Source organism: Rhinatrema bivittatum, chromosome 5 (assembly GCF_901001135.1).
Source record: "Rhinatrema bivittatum chromosome 5, aRhiBiv1.1, whole genome shotgun sequence".
NCBI lineage: Eukaryota > Metazoa > Chordata > Amphibia > Gymnophiona > Rhinatrematidae > Rhinatrema > Rhinatrema bivittatum.
This window is the reverse complement of record NC_042619.1, coordinates 165,701,016-165,715,296: the sequence shown is the minus strand read 5'-3', so window position 1 is coordinate 165,715,296 and position 14,281 is coordinate 165,701,016. Positions and strand designations below refer to the sequence as shown.

Below are 14,281 nucleotides of genomic sequence, written 5' to 3'. Positions count from 1 at the left end.
GCTTATAGGAAGCCTGATAGTACCCAAATAATCATGCTGAGAAGGAGTCAAAGAGAAATTAAAAAGAACTATGCAAACTAGCATCTCTGTAGTGCTGGCAGGGGTGAAAGTCTGATACTTCACTTTCAATGCATATCCAGCATAACTCTCTGCTTCAACGGCAGGGGGAATGAAGAAAGGCGGCTCTATATACAGACAACAACTAACAAGGACTGAATTATTTAGTCTGGGTGGGCAGGTGGATGTGCCTTGCTTATTGCGGCAGTTACTACCCTTAACTAATTGGGCTAGATATTTCACTTAGATGCAGTTCCAACACTGCTCTCTCATTAATGGTGGGGGTGGAAGGGAAATAGAACCAAAAGGTTACTAAGAGCCAAGAGTAACATAAGTATGAGAAAAAAAAAGAAAAAAGTGTGAAACTTGCAGGGCAGACTGGATGGACCGTTTGGTCTTCTTCTGCCATCATTTCTATGTTTCTATGTTTCTATATGTTTCTATGTAGTGAATCTCAAGGCTGCTTTTACAGCATATGAACATTCATCAACAACTCTGTTACATTTGGTGGTCTTCAGGCTGCTCCCGCAAACTGCCATATTCACCTCCCCTAGCCAGGCCAGCCCTGGGGCTCTCTGACACAGTGGGTGCCACTGGCAGCCTCGCAGCAGCTCCTTGATGCGGCAAGATGCCACTAGCGAGATGCTGCCAACAGTGCGCAACGCACCTCCCCTTAGAAGCGCATACGGCGAAGTCCCCACAGCCCCTAGAGATAAATCATCCACACAGCCCTACATAAGGGCAGCTTCCTGGAAGCAACTCGCCTTAGCAATAGGTCCAGCTATTTCCTTGTGTTCCAGTCTTCAGTCTTCACCCAGCTTGTCTTCTTTCTTCATTCAATCTGTCCTATCCATGCTGTCCACTTATTCTTGTCCTAGCCTCCTCACCCTGCCTATCCATCCCTCTTCATCTACCTCGTACAGATACCTGGTTTTGACCTCAGCTCGGACCCTGGATACATTTACTACTGCCTTCCCTTGACCACTGCCTGGACCTCGGATATGCCTGACTACTGCCTGCCTCTTACCATTGCCTGGATACACCTGCCACCTGCCTACGACCTTAATTACTACGGATCTTCTCTTCTGCCATCAGCAGAGACCCCACCTAAGTCCTGTCGGTCCCAGCACCCAAAGGCTGGTATAGGTGAAAATTCCAATGGGTCTCTGCTTCTCCTGCATCCACCTACTGATGGTGGGAACCTGCAGGGCTCCTCCCTACTGTTAAGAGTCAATCCTACCTTGGCCTAAGGGACCACAGATACAACAAACTCAAAGGGACATGGGAGAAGATGTAATGTTAGCAGGAAGAAATAGCATTGTAGAATATGCAGTTATGGATGCACAAGAGATAAATTAACGTAATATGCTTAACATTTCACAGCGATGGGTATTTGTGGGCATTTATATAGGTGACGTAAAATCTATTAAATAGTTTGACTATAGCGGATGTTCCTCTTAACTGCCCTGAATATAAGTTTTAGTTCATGAAAAATATTTTTTTTTCTAGATATCTGATTTTATGTCAGTTGTTATATATTTTTATTTTCAACTATTTGCTCTTCAGAGGCAAAAAAGAATTTGGGTGAATAGCAACCTCTCTAATTAAATTTTAGATCTTTGTGTATCTTGATAATTTTGTATCACCATCTATGCTCCTACTTCTGAAATCTGCCTTTTTAGTAAACTGCCTATTATATTTAGAGAGCAGTGGTTTATTTTCTTTCATCTTTGTTAATTTTTCTATAATCCCAGTTAACATTTTCAAAGTATTTATATTTCTTCATCTGTTCACTAATTCAGTGCAAGTGTTCTAGACTCTATATTATTGCTCTTAAGAACATTTCCAGACACACCTGACTTCTTAGATGATGTACATTTTAAGAGTTACTATTGTTTACTATAGATTTAACTTCCTGTTTCACCACTGGGAAGCAGCTGGTCGGTAGAAAAGTTTACTGGCAGCACTCAGACTGACAGCTGGCAGAGGCAGCTTTAACAGCTGTACCCCATGCACATATAGAATAAAGGAACAATAACAAACAGCACACACATGCCTATTGCTTTGGTCTAATTAATTCAGATCTATGGCATTGCAGTTTTATTTTGTCCTCTAATAAATTAAATGTAGGTAGGTTGAATTATGTAACCACTTTACAAGACATTCAAAACATTAATTTTCTTAGCTTCAGATGGACATTGTCAACTCTGTAAAAGTCTATTTCACCATTTGAAAACCACATTTATTTTTGTGGTGCTGCTTTTGTTAAAAAAAAAAAAGTAAATAAATAAAAATAAACCCAAGACAGAAAACAGGAGGAGGACAAATTTGAATTCTGCTTTAAAACTCTGTTTACATTTATGCAGGTCCGTGCAAGGGAGAGAATGGGAATGAAGTTGTTTTACCACTAAATATATACAACAGCTACTCTTAATAATGGAAGCATGTAAGAATGGATACAATGCTTGAGTCGAGGCTTTATCAGCACTCAAAATGAGGCCTTCCTTGTTTCTACCATCCACTCTTTAACAACCTTTGGACAATGAACTTGTATCTGGAAAACAAAAATATGAGAGTATCCTGTCAAGTAGCTCATGTATCTCAGGTTTTCAATAAATCAAAGAGTATATTCAGGACCCAGAAAAGATTTCATCACATAAAGTTTACAAACTTTGGCAAATTAAACTAATCGCATGGAGACCTTGGGAAAACCAAATAAAACCCCTTCATGTTGGTTTTCAGATTGTATAATACATTATCAGCTTCATTATAGTATGTTTGACCCTCATTATCTCTTTTTTAATATACAATGCCATTCTCCTGACTTCACCAACATTTGGAACTAGGTGACGGAAATGCAAAGAGTATACATAAATGCTCAAACTAAGGACAGAATTACATTTGCAAACATTTTTAGCAATCACCACACTACCTCAGAACCTTTTACAAACCCTATCTTCACTGCTGGAGGAAAAAGCAACTTCATAAGTAGAAGAAAGTTAAAGACAATACAATGTGGTGGTTAGGGAAGGCTCACGTGTATACAGAATAAAAATTAAAGTTAATAAAATATCTCATCCAATTTGCATAACAACTAGCCTATTTACTAAGAATTGCTAATCATGCTAAATGCTGGATCTGGCATTTTATGCATGTTAAATTCATATAAATGCATGTTATCAGTAATATCCGCTTAAGCATTACCAACAACAAAAATCTTCTTTTGCTGTGGAAGAAACATTGATGAGCTGTATTGCATGCAAAGGAGCTTTTCAATATTAAAATGAGCTGACAAACTGCATTAGACCATGCCATTTGAGTCAAGGAAAATTGTATGGTTTAATCACCAAAAAAAAGCCACGAGTGTCCCCCCAGAAATCTTTCTGCCTCCTCCAAGCAGACCTCCCTAAACAGATCTCACCCCTTCAACCAACCCCTGAAGAAAACATCGCCCCCAAACATCTCCACATCAGAGCAATCCCTCCCCCAAATTTGAACAGACCCAGCCACCACCCCCACCCACCCCACACACATGCAAGGCAAAGGAGAGTCTTACGACAACTGCTACCATTTTGAATAACAGAACTGGCAGGGCAATGGCTGGGAATCAGTTCTGCCCAAGGGACCCTCCACCTAAGTTCTGGAAAAGTGCTCATAAAGGAGTCGAGAATCAATGGTAGGGGAACCCAAGGGGGTACTTCTGCCAGGCAGTGAATGTTCAGAGAGGTTGCTTCAGTAGCAGAAGCTGCTTGGGGAGGAAGTGTCTGCTAGGTGGGAAGGAGGAGGATCTCAAGGCTACATGACTCTTTTGACTTTGGGAAGGAGGGAGGAAGGTGGTATCACATGGGATGCCATGTGAAGACCGAGCCTTGTTTATTTCTAGCAATGTGGCCATCTTATTTTACTGTAGACAGTAATGCAAATACATTACTATAACTGTTAACATATGTGATTTACCTGCCACAGTAACAGTTTAAAGGGGTATTTCCTAAGGGATTAACACACTTTAGTAAACATTGCATTAGCAGCAGGATAATAATAAGTATTCAAAACATGCTTTTTTTAAAAACATATTTAACATGTTTTCAGTAATTCTCTTAAACGTGTTCCTTTTTTATTGCTTATGAGGGCAAGTCTTTCATACACACAGGCCTTCTTTTAGTATCTTGATGCGTCCTTTTCCACTCTGTCCCTCCTAGAATAGTATGCACGTACATCTATACACCACACAATACACAGCAAACTATCAAAAAAGAGGGTAAGCTCCAACAACATCAGTTCACATATAACCATGGTAATAGCCTGTGTCATAACAGCACCTGTCTCACCATTCATAGCCCAAGGCTATCCTTTTTAAACTAGCTACTGCTCCAAGGCAAGTACTAAGAACCATGGCAGGTACCTAGGAATATCTTCTTGCCTATACCAGTTAATACACAGCGTCTACTTTAATACAGTATCTAATATAAGTTTAGATTAATTCTTGGGGCCATGTGTGTAACTGATGTGTCTTATCTATGCATAGTCATATTGATGGTCTAGAATTACAGGTTAAAGTTGTATGAGATATTTCCATTTAATATATTTTTGTTAATTGGTAGAATATTTGTTGTTGTTTTTCATTTTTCAATCAAATTATGGAGAAATTCAAACCTATTCTAGATCTAGGGGAATGGCTAGGGCACAGTGCCTTCAGGTTACAGAGCACAGGAACACTGGGACTACAGTGTCCTACTGACTCCTTAACCAGGGAGGCAACAATGGCCAATAATAGCCTGATAGCGAGTACACTTTTTTGTACAGAATCAAATGAATGCTTGCCTATGTGTATGTGTTGGTGCAAGTGTGAATTCACATCCTATTTGCAGTATGTACTCATGATATATTATGGCTGCATTTCTCTATTTCATGCATGCAAGTACAGCCCAGCTATCACAAAATATTAAATAGAACATCTGTGAATGTGTACCTAGTTGTACAGTCTAGTCATTTGCTGTATATTCACCATGTGTTATTATTAGAAAGGGGAAGAGAGTGATAGTTGTCGGTCATTTAATCTCCTGCTCATTCTTATTTTTCAAAGTATTACTAGTAATTCTTTTTTTACTTTGGAACTCTGTGGGATTTCATTGGGTACAGTGTTGACACTTTGTCAAATAGTCTGACATTCTTCTGTTCTTGTTTTCTCTGTTAATATTTCTTCCTTAGATCACTTACATCTGATTCCTTTTTGTCTTTCTACAAGGGCATAATGTTTAAGATGGTCGTTGTATCTACATAGTTACGGTAGGGTTAAAATATTTATTTTGTGTTGTTTCTCTTATTTTTTTATACAACATATTGCTCCTGTGATGGCAGTAGCAGCAGTCATGAGAACTGCAGGAGAAGGAGCAAAGCCCTCCTCTCAGCATTAAATATCACCAGAGGAAAGAAGAAAAACAGATATACCCTATTTCACAATTTAGCACAAAGATGATGATGAGGTTAAATATGTAATTTCTTTTTTGTTCTGTATATAAGTTTTGGGGACTACTGTACTAAAGTGGATTACGGCTAGGTCTTTTGTCCACAGTGTTAACATTTAGGTGCATTAAAAACCATGTAAGTCAGCCAATGTCATTTTGGATTTTTGGCACTGGCGGAGCAAGGTAGCATCCTTTCTCTTGTCACCACTGTGCATTTCCCTATGGAGCAGACCAGGGAGTAGATGGAGTAGACCTGGGAGACTGGATGGAGTAGACCAGGGAGAGGGAGGCTGATGGAAGATGGCAGATCAATGAAAAGGTTGAGCTGGCAAGGCCCTTCATCCTGAAGCAATAGAGAGGGGCGGAACCAGAGGGCCCCAACTCCTAACTGGAGTGGGTGGGAAAGAGCTAGTGGAGGCAATTAAGCCCCTATTGGGGAACATGTTAGCACCAAGAGACTTGCATACAATCTTAACTACAGCTCAGTCAGATGTGATTACAGTTTTGCATTGCCAATGAGTTAATGCAAATCATGTTGCTGTATAATCTGTCACAACACCCCAGGTTTAATGCCCTTTAATACACTAGGCATTTAACATGGTGTTTTGTGGCAGATAATGCCCAAGTTAAAACTGGCTGTTAAGGCATACTAATATTCAGTTTTAACCAGGCTTAGTACAATAGGCCCTTCGTCTAATGATATAACTAATGTTTACTGTCAGTTCCCACATAGTCTGTATAGTTTTTTAATATTTATGCAGGAAATGATATGAGTGTTGCATTATCAGTGATAGTGTAGAATTGTGACGTTTAGGGGGGGGGTGATGTGAATGTATATTATAGAGAGATATATATTGTATGTGCTTTAGAAATGATTACATGAGGTAGGTAGATTTTGGATAGATTGTGCCTGGTTTCTATTAAACTGACAGTAAATTTAATTAACTCCACATTTGGTGTTGCACAGTATAATACTCACTGAGCACATCTTAATCATCCAGTATTAACATGAGCTTTTATTCAGGACTAAATTTTTAATGTGCAATTGATTTCCATTGCTGGTATGATCTATAAGGATTGAAAGAAACATGTGACTTCTTTAAATTCTAAACAAGCAATTTGTAGCCTACTCATCCATTATCGCTGAGCTCTTTCTGCACGAGGTCTACTACAGTAATGGTTCTTTCATCAAAGCCTAATGGTTTGTTTCAAATAATCAAAGTAGTGTTTATATCACTGTCCTCCAGAGCAACCAGCTTTTCATCTTGTTTCCAGTACAGCAGTACAGAACATGCTAATATCACAGGTGATAAATCAAGTATGTTTGTTTCTCTACCACACCCCAGCAAACGTTATGTCACTTGAAAAAAATATAAAGAGGCATTTACATCACTGCGTTTTCCTTCAGCAAACTTAGAGGTGTATTCTTCATATTTAATATTAAAATTCCACATTAAGACAAATCCATTGTACTAAATAGATCTCTAATTTGCCCAGATGTTCAACAGGATAAGCATCCTGCTAAATATACATGATTAAAGTTATTCAGCTAAGTTTAAACCTATAATGGCCAGCTTTTGAATAGAACTAGTTAGGTTTAAAGTTATCTGGCCTTGTGTGGCCAGTTATCCAGTTACATAGGAGGTTATCTTCAAAAGATGGTTAAATGACACTCTTAAAATTAAAAAAAATAACAATTTAACCACAGTCATCCCAGCCCAATCCCTCGCCCCCACCTTTTTAATCGTAAAGTCTCCTGGTGGCCAAGCCCACCTCCCCCCAACTCCTCTGATTAAAAATGTTAAAGTTTTAGACAGACTCTCCACACTGGACCTTCCCATCCCTAAAACACTTCCTAATAAATTACATTTTAAAAATGGCCTCATCTTCCCACCCCAGCTGTAATCCTCCCACACATACACGCAGTACCAATCAGAACAAAGGAGGGTCCCCATTTGTAGTGCCGGGATCACAGTACACTGCGATCCTGGGGCACTTCCAGCCCAGCTCTGGTAGTATAAACTGTCAGCGTAAATGTCCAGCAGCTAGCCTAGACAGTGTCACTGATAGCTTACACTTCCAGTGCTGCTTACACAGCAATGTTGGAAGTACCTGGGATCACAGCATACTGTGTTCACAAATAGGAGTAGTTGGATAACCTTACTCCATCCCAGATTATCTCTGGAACAGCTCTTTTTAATCTGGCTAGATTTTTGCTGAATAATGATTTATGCGGGTAAAATCTAGCTGGATAAGTGGCTCTAAATTCAAATACTTGCCATTCAGCCAGATAACCTGCAAGTTATCTGGCTAAACAGCTTTGAATATGGACCTCACAATGTCAGTCGGTCAGTCAGTCACACTGTTATGTCTATCTGTGGCCAGCCGGTGGCGCCCAGAACAGTAGAATGTACAATGTGCAAAAACAATATGCTCTGTCTGCAAAGCACTGTCACAAACACACATAGGCATACACACGCAGGCAGAAACACACACACAGGCACAGGCACCCATGCACACACACACACACAGACGAATACACATACAAGCTGTTATTCACCTGACAATACAAGCAATGATGGGTAATATCTGCTTACATGTTCTGTCTGTGAAACCCTGTTTCTCATGCTCCCATATACAGGGACAAGTAGGCAAAGGCACCCATACATAAGCACACAACATAGGCGCACATGTGCATACAAGCTTGCACAAGCACACAAAAGTGTACACAAGCTTGTGCAAGTGTGCACAGGCTCCCATATGCACACAGGCTCATACATGCTTTCACACACACACATACATACAGAAAGGCCCATGCAGACACACACATGCAGAAACAGACACAGAAAGGCAGATATATGAACATAGGTACAGCCCCATACACACACATACACAGGCCCCCCAAACACTCACATAGGCAGACACATACACACACTCACACACACACACAGGTACAGGCCCCCCATACACAGGCCCAGGCACTCACATGAAGGCATAGGCACCCAAACAGACACACACAGAAACAGACACAGGCCCCCACACACAGGTGTACACACACAGGCTGTTATAAACCAGACTACTCGAAAAATGCTGGGCACTTTTCACTAATATAATATACGTATCATTCTCATCTCCCTTTTATCCACATAAATTGCACAAGATACATTATACTCATCTCAGCATTTTAATGCATACTGTAGAACTGAATTGGCACCTCAAACTTTAATGCTGTTTCTATTGGTATGATTTTTATTATATTGTTTTACTTCATAATTCTTTTTAATTTCTTTTGAAAAAACCTGTGTGATTTTATCATAAACAAATATTTGAGAAAACCACTATATCTCTCACAAATGACAATGTCCTGGATTAAACAATTTCAAAATTGTCATCTTGGAACCAGAAGATTTTCATTGTGGTATACTTCTTAGTTCTCTAGGAATGATCTCTTGCAGATGGTCAAGTTTGTAGGGCTGAAAGCTGAGAGACAGTTTTGGCACAATGGGAGTATGGAAGCGTGATAACCAAAGTAAAAGCAATGTAGGAAATCAAGGTTGATTGGCTGAAAGTTGGGGAATCACTGACAGGCCGATACAGTATAGTGCTCTCCGACGGAGCGCACTGTTAACCTGCCCTTGGACGCGCATTTTCCCTTACCCCTTATTCAGTAAGGGGCGGAAAACGCGCGTCCAACCCGCGGAACCTAATAGCACCCTCAACATGCAAATGCATGTTGATGGCCTATTAAGTATTCCCACGCGATTCAGAAAGTAAAATGTGCAGCCAAGCCCAAAGGTAGGCACTAGTTTCTGCCGGCACCAGGAAAGTGCACAGAAAAGCAGTAAAAACTGCTTTTCTGTGCACCCTCCGACTTAATATCATGGCAATATTAAGTCGGAGGCCCCGAAGGGTAAAAAAAGAAAAAAAAAAAAGAAAAAAAAAATTTTAAATGGACCGGCGGCTGTCGAGTCGAAAACCGGATGCTCAATTTTGCCAGCGTCCGGTTTCCGAGCCCGTGGCTGTCAGTGGGCTCGAGAACCGATGCCGGCAAAATTGAGCGTCGGCTGTCAAACCCGCTGACAGCCGCCGCTCCAGGCTAAAAGGAGGTGCTAGGGATGCGCTAGTGTCCCTAGCGTCTCCTTTTGCCCGTTTCTACCGCCGGGCCTCATTTAAATAGAGAATTGCGCACACAGACGAGTGGCCTGTGCGCGCGCCGGGAGAGCGGGCGTTCGTCCGCTCTCCCACGGACTTTACTGAATCGGCCTGTGAGTTAGCTAAGGTTAAGATGGGGCAACTGGGCAAACTAGGTAGGTCAAATGGTCCACATCTGCCAATGATCTACTATGTTATTCTGTCTCACTCACTCACACAGTGAATTTTCATGGCTGCATTTGTTAGTCAAGACAGATGTTCACTTTAATTTTATTATGTTTTATTGCAGTTTCTTTTAAAGATACTAAAAAGGAACATTTAAAGATAGAATCGCAAGTATATTTACTAGTCAGATTGAAGACTTGGATAACAGTAGTATAGAAACAAGTTGAGGAATTTACCTGTCAAATGATTTTAGTAATTCCTAACCCAAAGAAAACTTAGAAAAAAAAAACATGTAATGCTGTCAATCTGAAATAAAGCATAGAGTATGCCTTGACAATTTCAAGTCCTTTTTTTCATGAGCACTTATGCTGTTAATTCAGTGCATCAGTAGGATCTGTCTGATGTTAAATGTCTATTAGGTAGGTCAAGATGGCAGCAATACTTGGAAACAAACCTCCAAAAATACTTTTAAATACAGTAAAGAAGCATCTACATTCCATAATTGTTCTTGACTTAATACCAGAGTGTTTCTTTCAGGCCCAGATCTTTAAATAAGGTCAGTTGATAAGTGCCTGGAATAATGAGAATGTAACAATGAAGGTGAGGACTCAGTAAGATAGTCGTATTACTGAACACTGCTGTCTATTCCCTGGAAGATGAGTTGAGAATTCCTTATTTTAATGTTTACAGATGTGATAACTAGATAAAATTAAAAAATGACAGTGATCTAAGTTGTTTTCTGTAATGCATTCATGACCAACCTTCTCTTTTCTCCAAAACTATGCTTTTCGGAAAATATATGTAGAAGAATCACACTTACCTGTTGAACCTGTTAGATCACCCTTGATTGGTCGAAAAGATTCCTATGTTGTAACACTGAAAACCCCAATAAGCCCCACAGAGTTGTTACTGGGGACTATGACAAGGGAAGACAGATTGACAGAATTCTCTGCCAATGAGATAAATGTGAGCTTGGAGCAGCATATTCCAGTTTCCCCTTTGCCCCCACCAGACATAGAAGAATGACATGAAGCTGATTCCTTTTCTATGCTGGCCAATGATATCAGCAGCTGAGATGCCATAGGATGTGGGAACCTATGGGGTAGATTTTTAAAGTTATGCGCGGGTGTAGATTTGTTCGTGCAATCCGGCGCAAAGAAATCTATGCCAAAAATCGGAGCAGCCTCGAAGGGAACTTTTTTCCCAGCCCCCCCCCCCCCCCCACACACACACACCTTCTCCTCTCTTCCCCTACCTAACCCACTCCCCAGCCCTAACTAAATCCTCCCCTACCTTTGTGCAGAAAGTTACACATGCCCGAGGCAGGCGTAACTTGCGCACGCCGACAGCCCGCCATTCCCCGGCCCGAGGGCTGGTTCGGAGGCCTCGGTTGCACCCCCGGAATGCCCCCGAATGCCGCACCGCCCGATGACATGCTCCCTGACACGCCCCCCAAGCAAAGTCCCAGGACTTAGGCGCGTCCCGGGGCTTTGCGCCCCCGGGACGGCATCATGCCCACGGCCCCGCCCCTGGAAAGCCCCTGAATGCCGCACCACCCCCGACAGGCCCCCCAAGCAAAGCCCTGGGACTTAGGCACATCCCAGGGCTTTGCGTGCACTGGCAGCCTATGCAACATAGGCGCGCCGGCGCGCAAGTCCCCTGCGCACGTAAATCCGACTGGATTTATGCACGCAGGCCTTTTAAAATCTGCCCCTGTGAGTAGAAGCAGAGGCAGTGGCAATAATACTATGCCATGAGGAGATCATGGATAAAGGTGATACCATTGGTTTTAAGTGATTCATGAAATTGGTGGTTGGCTCTTTCATTCAGACAAACACTCTCAGCAACATTCCAGGAACTGCAGCAGCAGGAAGCTCCCAGGTTTTTGCTGGCTAAAATCAAGATGATAAACTTAGAAGGATTCTGGGACGCAAGAATTATTCTTTCCAGCCAAATAGTTCTGTGCTCTAGCCAATTATATGAATCCATAGTAAACACCGAAAAACAGTGTTGCGCCCATCAGTCGCAGACGGCTGCGATCGCTCTGCCTCACCTCTCTTTTACCCTTTTCCTCCTCCATTGAAAGAATGGCTGCCTCCGCTGCTGTTTGCCAAAACCCTTGGCGTCTCCGAGCCAGCATGGGCGCCCCCGTCCGCCATGCTTCTTCCTGAGGCCTCCTAGGGCACGCGCGTGCACGCTGCCTACGTTTTTTAACATGTCATGACGGGAACCTCGGGGGCAACCCCCACCGCATGACGTCAGTACTTCCAGGTATTTAAACCTCCGTTCCGCTCCAATTGAATGAGTTAGCAAGGACTTTGGTTTTGCTACTCTGACCGCTTCTAAGCTGCTCGCTTGGATTCATCACTACCCTCCGAGGTATAACACTACTACGGAAGCTCTGGGTACCCGCTCCTCGGGGGCCTCTCGCATCTACTCACCCTCCGAGGTTAATCTGCCTAACCTTAAGGACACCCGCCCCTTGGGGGTCCTGTCTGCTTTCTTTCAGGAATCCTTGGCGCTCCTAGGTACTCGCTCCTCGAGGGCCTATTCTGCTCAGTGTATCCTGCACCTCGGACCTCGGGTCCCTCTCTTTATTTAACTCCTGAAGGAAGTTACCAGCACTGCTACTCTGTGAGTATCACTAGACTCCAGCTCTCCTCATTCCACCCTTCAGGTTCACGGCCTATCCCACGCTGCGGAACACTACCAGACCTTTGCTACATCTGGGTGAGACCATCATCTACAGAGACTGTCTGAGCTTACTGTGATATCGCTGGACTACAGTACAGTCCGTTCCTTGGGCAAGATTCTACTCTTCAGCTGCAATATAATAGTGTCTGCTTACTAAGAGTCTAGCCAATCGTTGTGGTTCCCCACGGGGCCCCTCCCCATGGGAGGAGTCATCGCCACTTTGACCAAGAGTCCACAATATACCACAAACCCAACAGATTGCTAACTCCATGAACTCGGCTCAGCTCGCAGTCTTGCAGGCCATTCCTTGCCTAGCCCAGCAAATCACTGAGCAACAAAAGTCTCTGGAAAGCCTGGTTGCTACCTTCAATCAGTTACATGCGCAACTGAATACTTCGGCAACTCCAGTGAAAGAATTGCTGTCTCCGGTGGTGACTGTCAAGACCACCGTACCATTATCTACACCTACCCGCTTCATGGGCAAAGCACGAATATGTAGAGGGGTTGTCAACCAATGCAGTATGCATTTTTCTTTGCAACCTACCCTCTTTCCCACAGAAGCTTTCAAGACCACCTATATCCTAACTCTACTTGATGGAAGAACCTTGGCTTGGGCTTCACTGCTATGGCAACATGAAGATCCTATCCTGAATGACCTATTAGGATTTCTGAAAGTTTTCAAGTCTGTCTTCGATGACCCGGCTCGCCAGACCGTCGCTGGATCCGCTCTGCTTAATCTCCAGCAAGGTAATAAGCTGCTAACAGACTATGTGAATAAATTCAAGACTTTGGCATCCGAACTACACTGGGACACAGGATGTTTATGTGCTATCTTCATGGAGGGCCTCAACTCTCGCTTAAAGGACGAACTAGTGGCTCGCGATCTGCCTGATACCCTTGAATCTCTCATGGAACTGGCTGGGAGAATAGACCGTCGTATTTGAGACCGGACTCAAGAGGCTAAGAGTCCTCGGAAGCCCGTCCCGGAAGCTAACCGTCCTAAACCTGTGATAATTGCCTCAAGCCTACCGTCTGCTCCCTTAGAAGAAGATGAGCCTATGCAACTAGGATGAAGTCATTTAACTTCTAAAGAAAGAAGATTATTCCGCAAACGCATGGGGTTATGCATGTACTGTGGCCAAACAGGCCACGCCGTCCAAACCTGTCCCATCTGTCCGGGAACCTGACAGGCCTAGGATTTGCAGGAGGACTCCTCCTAGGCCTCACCACTCCAACTCCTCCATTATCTCTACCAGTCTCACTTATCTGCGGAAGCCTTGAGTTTCAGACCTTTGCCTTCATAGACTCTGGAGCCGGAGGAAATTTCATCTTAAAACGCTTAGTAGAACATCTACAGATTCCTACCATACCAATAGCTAAGCCATTGCTATTGTCTTCAATCCAGGGGGAACCACTGCCTGGAGAGGTCTCGTTGATTACCCAGGCCATTGGCCTGCGTACTGGAGCTTTACATTCTGAAACCATCTCATTCCTCGTATTGGAAAAGGTCATGCACCCGGTGGTACTTGGACTGCCCTGGCTACAAGATGATATGCCACAGTTTAACTGGGCAACGCTGGAATTATCCCGGTGGGGACCTGGCTGTCATGGCCGGTGTCTCGCGGAAGTCTCGCCGCTAATATGCATGCCCACTACACCAACTTTACCAGGTTTACCTCCACAATACGCCTCCTTCCAGGATGTCTTCTCTAAACATGCAGCAGATGTACTTCCACCTCACACAGTTT

At 43.0% G+C, this 14,281-nt stretch overlaps 1 protein-coding gene across 7 annotated transcripts in view; it reads right to left on the bottom strand.

Annotated features, from left to right (window-relative positions):
- DACH1 (dachshund family transcription factor 1) overlaps positions 1-14,281 on the bottom strand; it is a 1,193,143-nt gene that overhangs the window by 1,122,502 nt on the left and 56,360 nt on the right. The gene's annotated exons all lie outside the window — the stretch shown is intronic.